Source organism: Marmota marmota, unplaced genomic scaffold, assembly GCF_001458135.2.
Source record: "Marmota marmota marmota unplaced genomic scaffold, marMar, whole genome shotgun sequence".
NCBI lineage: Eukaryota > Metazoa > Chordata > Mammalia > Rodentia > Sciuridae > Marmota > Marmota marmota.
The window spans coordinates 18,919-27,890 of NW_026000116.1; positions in this window are offsets into that span (position 1 = coordinate 18,919).

Here is an 8,972-nt window from a genome sequence, read left to right on the forward strand (position 1 = left end):
AGCTATCAGCCGTTTCCTCACGCAGTTCTGGCATCTGCCCACAATAACCATGAACAAACCAGACATGGCAGCAGGGGTAAAGATTATCCCTGGATTCAGCACAATGGACTTCCACTCACCAAGGCAAATCTGCCTGAAGCCACTGCTGAATACCCACTGCCAACAGCAAAGACCAACCTGAGTTGATAGCACCTTGATAGTATTGGACTACTTTTAACATAAAATGGACACTTGCGGTTTATTTTTTGTTTGTTTTGTTTTGTTTTTGTTTTTTATTTTGTGATTCCATTTTCTGAGAGTTGAGATTGCCCTGCTGCCACTTTAGGATCCTCATTATAACTGAATCAGCAGGTGAAGAAGTTCACCCTATGGCATGGAGTGATTGATTCTGACTAGGAAGGGGAAACTGAGTTGTTATAACTATATAATACAGAGGAGGAAGAGCAAGTGTGAAATGAGGACATTTTCTAAAGTTCGTCTTCAAACTCCCAGGTCCTGTAATGCAGAGCAATAGAAAACTAAAGCCCAAGTCAGATCATGCTGATAAGGGCTCAGATACTTCAGAAAGGAAGATTTGGGTCACCCTACCAGACCAGGAACAATGACTATCTGTGAACCAAGGAAATATGGACTGGAAAGTGAAATAGGATAGTTATAAACACCAATAATGACCATGTGGACAACCCTCAGGAACACAAACCACCATAGTTTATGCATTTCTTCCTAATGCTGATAAGAATATTATCCATTAATATTATATAAATCAAGTGTTTTTTTCATTTTCATCCTCTTATCAAACATAAGAGGAATTAATAAAACCTAATATCATATTTCAGTATTTCAATAGCTAGATATAAAAGGAGGAGTATGAATCAGTAGGAATAGAATAAATTTCACACAAAATACAAAAAAAGGATTTTTTCCCCTAAGTGAGGAAAGGGTTGTATATTTTATATACTCTTCTTGGAAAAAGAAGATGATAGAATAGTCATATTGGACTAGGTAAAAGGATATTTTATGTTGTCTTTATTTAACTATTGATTATAATTTTTTAAAATGTGAATGGATGCTGTGTTGACACAAAACAAAGCAACAATACCTATGCTCTAGGTAGACTTGTGAGGATCATGACATTCATAAGAGTGAACACAAATAATTAAAAATATGTGGGTATTAAAAAAAACTTAAAAAATAAAAACAAAAAACACAGGACTGAATGCATTCTAATCAAATAGCAATTTTTTTTCCAGGAAATAAAGAGCTCACATTCATTTTTCCTGTGTCCTAGGGTCACTCTAGGATTTTTGTGGCATTCATGTCATATTTCACACTCAGCTTCTGTAGACTAAGAGAATAATTTCAACACTGCACCCCCTGATTACTCCAACCAAGTCAAGATGGTCTACAAACATCCGTTCTACCTAATTATCCATACATATCTCTCTTTCCTCATTAGTTTCTAACCATATCTATAAACCCCCATAGTACAAGTTTTCCACCATCTGACTCTATTCCTCTTCCTCCCTTAGGCAACCCACCTAATAATTTTCCAATCTTACTTCTGGCCCTTAAATTACATTTTTTGGTTCAATGTTTTGTTTTGTTTTTCTGCCTTCTCAGGAAGCATCCTCATGGGCTAACCAAATGTCTCCCTCGATTTAAAGGATAATCTCACAATGCTCTAGTTTCTAATAAAACCTCAAGCTCCAGCACTATCTTACCTGGCATTTCCTCTGCAGAGGTATGTAGACAGAATAAGCACAGAAGTGAAATGGAGAAGGAAGAACAGTCCTCCCAGCCACACTTTGGCTATTGGTCTTCCACACAAGCACTTGCTGAAGTATTCCTCAGACTCCTCCTCTAACCCTGGAAATTGCCATCTCCTAGTAGAATACCAGAGAGGACATTGGTCCAGCACAGTCATCATGATTTTCACTAATTACCCTAGTGATGGAGCATCACAGAAACAATAGGATATGGGGTTCTGTGACCCTCTCAATATCTGTGCTCATAGTTTGAGCCCCATGAGCCCACAGCAGGACAGATTAAGTAACTGAATGCATTTGGCCCCTCCTAGTTGGAACATGGTATGGTATATATGTTTCCTCTGTCCCTGAACATATATTTGAACTACCTTTCATTACCAGATTGAGAGCCTGGGAAATAGGAATGGCCATTTATGTTACCTGAGTAAGATGCTAAACATAATACCAGCTTAATCTTCAATGCTCCCAGAGTCCAACAAAGATCCACTTTGCAGTCTCTGTGGTTTGGAATCACTAAGGTACCCTCTTTATAGCTTTACCTTCATTCCCTACTTAGTAACATCCAAACATGTATATGTTATGCAGTTTCTAAGCTCCTTCTGGACTACACAGATGTTTCCTCAACAGTAATCACAAGGGTTAGAAGAGGCCAGACTTGGCCTGACATGAGTCATTCATGAGAAAAGAGGAGCATACTCCATGAGAGATGAAATAGCCCCCTGGTCCTCAGGACCTATGATGTCAGCAGAAGTGAATAGAGATCTGAATCCCTAGTGGCATCAAGAATTCCCACCAGAACACACCCCGGATCTCTTCTGGGCACCATTACCCAAGATACCAATTACTCTGTGCTGTGTGCACTGAGGTGATAATCCCAGAGTGCTGTACTTGAAGTTTGTTTGCAGGGTTGGGGGACCTTGATAATTCTGGGACTCTGGCTCTGAAGATAGCATGGGAATACCCTCTCTAGGGGCCAATTAACAATGCAGAGTAACTATTCCTACACTCCCTGACTTGTTTTATTCATTACAGAACCCAGATCTCTGTAGCCCCTTTCCATGCTACCCTTTTGAGAAGACAATTTTTGAGAAAGATCGAGTCTCCCTTACCCAGTATGCCCTTTTAACGGTCTTCCTGAATATCTTTACACAGAAAAGAATTTAAGAAATGAAGGAAGTTAATTCCCACACTAACACTTGGTGATTCTCCAGAAATAAATATTACTACATAAATATAACATGTCAGGAAAATGTGGTATATAAACACAATGGAATATTACTGAGCCTTAAATAAGAATGAAATTATGGCATTTTCAGGTAAATAGTTTAACTAGAGAATATCATGCTAGGTGAAATAAGCCAATCCCCCCCCCCCAAAAAAAAAAGCCAAATATTTTCTCTGGTATGTGGATGCTGATCCATACTGGGACAGGTGGGTCTGGAAGAATGAAGGAACTTTGGTGTTTGTGTAGAGGGCAGTGAGGGGTGGGGTGGGGCTGTGAAGATGAGAAGGATGGTAGAATGAGATAGACATTATTACGTTATATACACGTATATACTGGAGTGACTCTGCACCATGTACAGTCAGAGGGATAAGAAGTTGTGCTGCATTTGTGTACAATATGTCTAAATGCATTCTACCTTTATGAATAACTAATTAGGACAATTTTTTAAAAAATCAGTTATAGCACAGGATCATAAAAAATGTCAGGATATTTTATAATAATGTATTCATTACAGAATCCAGATCTCTGTAGCCTCTTTCCATGCTACCCTTTTCAGAAGACAGTCTGAGTATCTTCTTGCACAATGGCCACTTTTCTGTCTTTTCCCATGTAATATATTATACAAATGATAGCAGGTAATTCCCACCCTCAGTTTTATTGGTACTCCAATTCTTATAAAGTACATTAAATAACATGTCATTTATATGGACAAATAAAAAGTAAAGTGCATTTCCCTACATTGCATTTACTCCCATGTTTCATTCACTCCCTGCCCTCCTCTTGTCATAAGGATATTTTGGAGTCTTTTTTCCTTAGTTTTAGATGGACACACATAATCTATTTCATTTTTATGTGGTGCTAAGGTTTGAACCCAGTGCCCCACACAACTAGGCAAGCACTCTACCACTGAGCCATAGCCCAGCACTCATCATAAGCATATTTGAGCTATTGTTTCTCTTTTCTCAACTCAGATATGGCACCTTTCTCAAAATTCCACAGGTCATAGACAGGTGGGTTTCTTTCTGAACCTCAAATCATATTCCATTTACCTATATGTTACCCATTTGCCAGGACCAATAATTCTGTGTTTCACTTAATAAAGAACCACCAAAACTCTTTTCTATAATAGTTCTACCATTTTGCTTTATCACTAAAAATGTATTTTTGCTTTGTGTTAAGTTTTGAAATCAACAAATGTGAATCCTACACTTTATTCTTGTTTTTCAAATAATTTTGGCTATTCGGGGTTCCTTTAAATTCAATTTACATTTTAAATCATTTTGTCCATTTCTACAAAGAAGTTAGCTAAGATTCTCTTACAAAGGTCATTCAAACCTGCAAATTGATTTCAAGAGTACTGCCATTTTGCTGATATTAAGTTTTCTGATCCATGAACCTAGCGTGTTTTGTGATAGTCATGTAAATCCTCTTTATTTTATTTCAACAGTGTTTTATAGTTATTATTGTACCTGTTTTTCAAATTTTTGGTTCTTTAAAATATTTTTATAATAGATTGACACAACATATTTTATTTTTTTGTAGTGCTGAGGATCAAACACAATATTTCACATGTGCTAGGCTAGTACTCTACTAACTGAGCTACAGCCCCAGACCTGTTTTGCACTTTTGTCAATTTGATTCCTAAGTATTTGTTATTTTCAATGATATCATAAATTAAACTATTTTCTTCATTTCTTAATTTCCCTTTTGGACTGTTTATCACTGTGTATAGAAACACAGTTTGTTCTTGTATACTGATCTTGTATCTTTCAGTTATCATTCTCAGACAAAATTGAGAATCATTGATGTCAATAATTTCTTAACATTATGAAGGATTTATACAGTCCAGGGTAATCCTGATTGACCCCCAGGAGTCTGGTTACAGAAAAACTACTTCTTTTACATTTCAGTAATAACTATTTCTGACTCTTATTTCCCCCCTTCTTCTCATCCTTCAAATTCTAGTTCAATATACAAACTCTTCCAAGGAGTCCACCCCATCTAATGCAAGACTCATTCACTCCTCCATTTTGTTATTGGTTACTGCAAACTGTTTTCATCATCTAAGTTAATATTTTCTTATTAAAGCATCCCATTTGTAGGCCTATGTTTTATTTTTTTTATCTTAGTTTTCTAAATATGGTGCTGAGACTTGAACCCAGTGCCTCAAACAGGCTATGCAAGCCCTCTACCATTGAGCCACAACCACAGCCCCTGGAGGCCTATTTTCATGTATCTTAGTACGTCATCCCAGTTAACCACATCACCTTATTTATGCCTTTCATAAACTCCCAGTGGTGACTTGTAGGGAACCTCATCCATGGAAAGCATTCAGTAAACATTTAAGGAGAGACTTGTCATTGAATTATATTTCATGGCTGTCATTTTTTTTTGCTCTTTTTAATTTTAAAATTTTACAAATAACATTTCTCTCCCTCTTTCTGTGTGTGTGTGTGTGTGTGTGTGCGTGCACACACGTGTTTCTCAGTATGCAGAAAATATTTCCAAACTATTCAAAATTTAAAAATAGTAATTTGTTACATTTATGGAACAATGTGAAATCTCTTTTGTGAAAAATGAAAAGTTGTCATTGAGTCATAAAAAGCAAGGTCTTATATGGCTTATTCCTAGGGATTGTTAATTTAATATGCAAATCCTCCCCCATCTGTTAGTTTTCCATATGGGAATGAGAGGAGAGATATGGTTATCATTTTCTTTGAGGATTCAGGGCAGCCATGTAGCTATGCTTCACGTATGTACATATAGGGAACTTAGATCTTTAAAAATAAGTCTCTAATGGGATGGGGTAGGTACTTTCTGCAACCTCCTAGTCTTTCTCAGCTGGAATTTCTCAATCTCCATTGACAATTTTTCTCTTCCCTCTCCTGAAATTAGAAGATTACTCTGCTGGAGGTACCCTGACAGTAAAGAAATGCCTTGGTGAGAATAGGGCAAAGTGCTCCTCAAAACTCTGTAGGACTCAAATGTTCCCCATTTGCACTTCTCTTGGAAGTAAAGACAAAGAGGAGCCTTGGAGGGGGTAAGCATAATATTCCCTGAAGGTCTTTTCCATCTTTAAACTGCATTGGTTCAATCAAGAGGCATGACTGGACTCTTTTAGAAGGGAAGGACTACTCATATACTTCAAATTATAAAACCTACTCAGGGTTTCCTGTGTAACCCATGCATGAAAGAACCTGAGCAAACATCCATGAAGTTCATTTTATTTAGCTTAACAGAGAGTTTGACTATGGTTTAAATTTTTAAAATTCACCCATTTTAGTTAAATTTTTTTCTTGTGGTACCAGGGAACTCAGGGCCTCACAGTTGCTAGGCAAGTGCTCAACCACTGAGCCTCATCCCCAGCTCTCTTGCTACAAATTTAAATTTAAAAAAAAAACACAAGCCAACATGATTTTATCCCAGGCATGGTAGTGAATAGATGCTCATGAAATATTTTGTTGAATGGACACATGTATATATGCTTTCCCTATCCAATCTTGACACATCTTATAAAATAAATGGAAGAAATCCCAGACATACAAGGCTAAAAGTAATTTTCATATGTTGGTACAGCTTTATTATCTGAAATTTACCTTTTCTAATTCTTTTTGTTTTGGTGCTTCATTTACTACTTTTAAGTATGCTAGTTTAATGTTTTCAGATTCCTCTTAAATTCAGCAGGGAATCATTACTTCAGCCATAAAAACCAATGTTCCATTCCCAGCTTTCCCAGCTGGGAATGGAACCACCATTTGACCCAGGTATTGCCCTTCTCGGACTATTCCCTGAAGACCTTAAAAGAGCGTACTACAGGGATACTGCCACATCGATGTTCATAGCAGCACAATTCACAATAGCTAGACTGTGGAACCAATCCAGATGCCCTTCAATAGATGAATGGATAAAAAAAATGTGGCATTTATACACAATGGAGTATTACGCAGCACTAAAAATGACAAAATCATGGAATTTGCAGGGAAATGGATGGCATTAGAGCAGATTATGCTAAGTGAAGCTAGCCAATCCCTAAAAAACAAATGCCAAATGTCTTCTTTGATATAATGAGAGCAACTAAGAACAGAGCAGGGAGGAAGAGCAGGAGAAAAAGATTAACATTAAACAGAGATATGAGGTGGGAGGGAAAGGGAGAGTAAAGGGAAATTGCATGGAAATGGAAGGAGACCCTCATTGTTATACAAAATTACATATAAGAGCTTGTGAGGGGGAAGGGAAAAAAACAAGGGAAAGAATTAAATTACAACAGATGGGGTAGAGAGAGAAGATGGAAGGGGAGGGGAGGGGGGATAGTAGAGGATAGGAAAGGTAGCAGAATACAACAGTTACTATTATGGCATAATGTAAAAATGTGGATGTGTAACTGATGCGATTCTGCAATCTGTATTTGGGGTAAAAATGGGAGTTCATAACCCACTTGAATCGGATGTATGAAATATGATATGTCAAGAGTTTTGTAATGTTTTGAATAACCAATAAAAAAACCCAATGTTCCAAAGATTGTGTCAAGAGGAAAGCCTGTAAAGTAGAATCTGAATCTCCCTAAAGATTTATGTTCTGTTCTTAAAGAAGGATGTATGTCAGAACAAAAGGGTATCTCTGGAGTGTAAAATTATTTTCACTGTGAATAAAAAATTGAATTGAAGATGGATTGATGCTTCTCTTGAGTTACTAGTGATGCTGGACCTTCTCTGGGCTTGGTCAGTGTCTCTACACAGTACTCTGTGTTGTGTAACAGAAAGGAGGTGACCACCTCATTGCCAAATATGAAGACTCATCCTCTCTGGTTCTCTTGGGACTCTCTCCACCCCTCTCCATACCCTCACCTCTTTATTCTATCCCTTATAAATTCATAAACACTGAATCAAGAACTATAAAGGTCTATGAGTATAAATTTTGTATCATCTACCCTTTCTTTCAAAATACCCTTTACTTCCCATGACTCTGATGTTAAGCAAGAAATTCTAATTTTACACTCCATAAATACCCTCTAGTGGCATGATTTACATATGTCTTGTTGATAAATAATAATAGAAATGTCCTTACATATTTATCTTAATATGTTTAGAGTGTCACTGACCATTATATATCTTCTTTTAATGGGATTTCTAAAGATATTTCTCTAATACTCTGAAGGACTGTAGATATACAATGATGCCTGAATTCCTGCAACTAAGTTAAAATAGTGAAGTTATATGTCGCGACCCCTTGCCCACAAGGAAGACGCAACTCAGGAATCTTCTTTCAGCAGTTTATTCAGGCCTTTGATATTTCTTCTTCTACCCCTCAGATGCCCCTCCCAGCCTTAATAAAGCATCTCAAGCCCCAATGCAAAGCTGCCACGTGGAGCATTCTCATAGGGTGGTGAAAAATCATGTGCCAACTCTCCCAAATAAGGAGTTGTTTGTCACAGACCACAGCGGAGCCAGCGCCATCTTGTAATGGCGACCATAGTCTGCAGAAACGGCAGAAGCGGCTCACCACAGTTATATGTAAACTATGTTATTCTTGGACGAGTCAGAGAACATCAGGTATATGGATTCCTGAAAATTCTTAGAGATTTACCCAGAATAACATCTACATTTTGGACAAACATGGGTATAGTCATTGGGAGATAAAATCTCTCCTCAACACTCTCTTCAGAACCTTACCTACATCCTTATTCTGGAGAGTATAAATAAGAGGATTCACTGTGGGAGTAATGATGCTCTAGAACACAGAGCCAACTTTGTCTTGCAGTGGAGTGCACTGGGACATGGTCCACATGTATGAGAAGATGCAGGCACCAAACCAGAGAGAGACCACAGTGAGGTGGGAGCTGCAAGTGGCAAAGGCATTTCTCTTACTCCCAGCTGAACGCATCTCAATGACACTGTGCAGGATGAAACCAGAGGATGTAGAAACCAGGATTATTGGGAGGAGAAGAAGCATGATGGTGCTGATGTACAATGTGGTCTCATAGA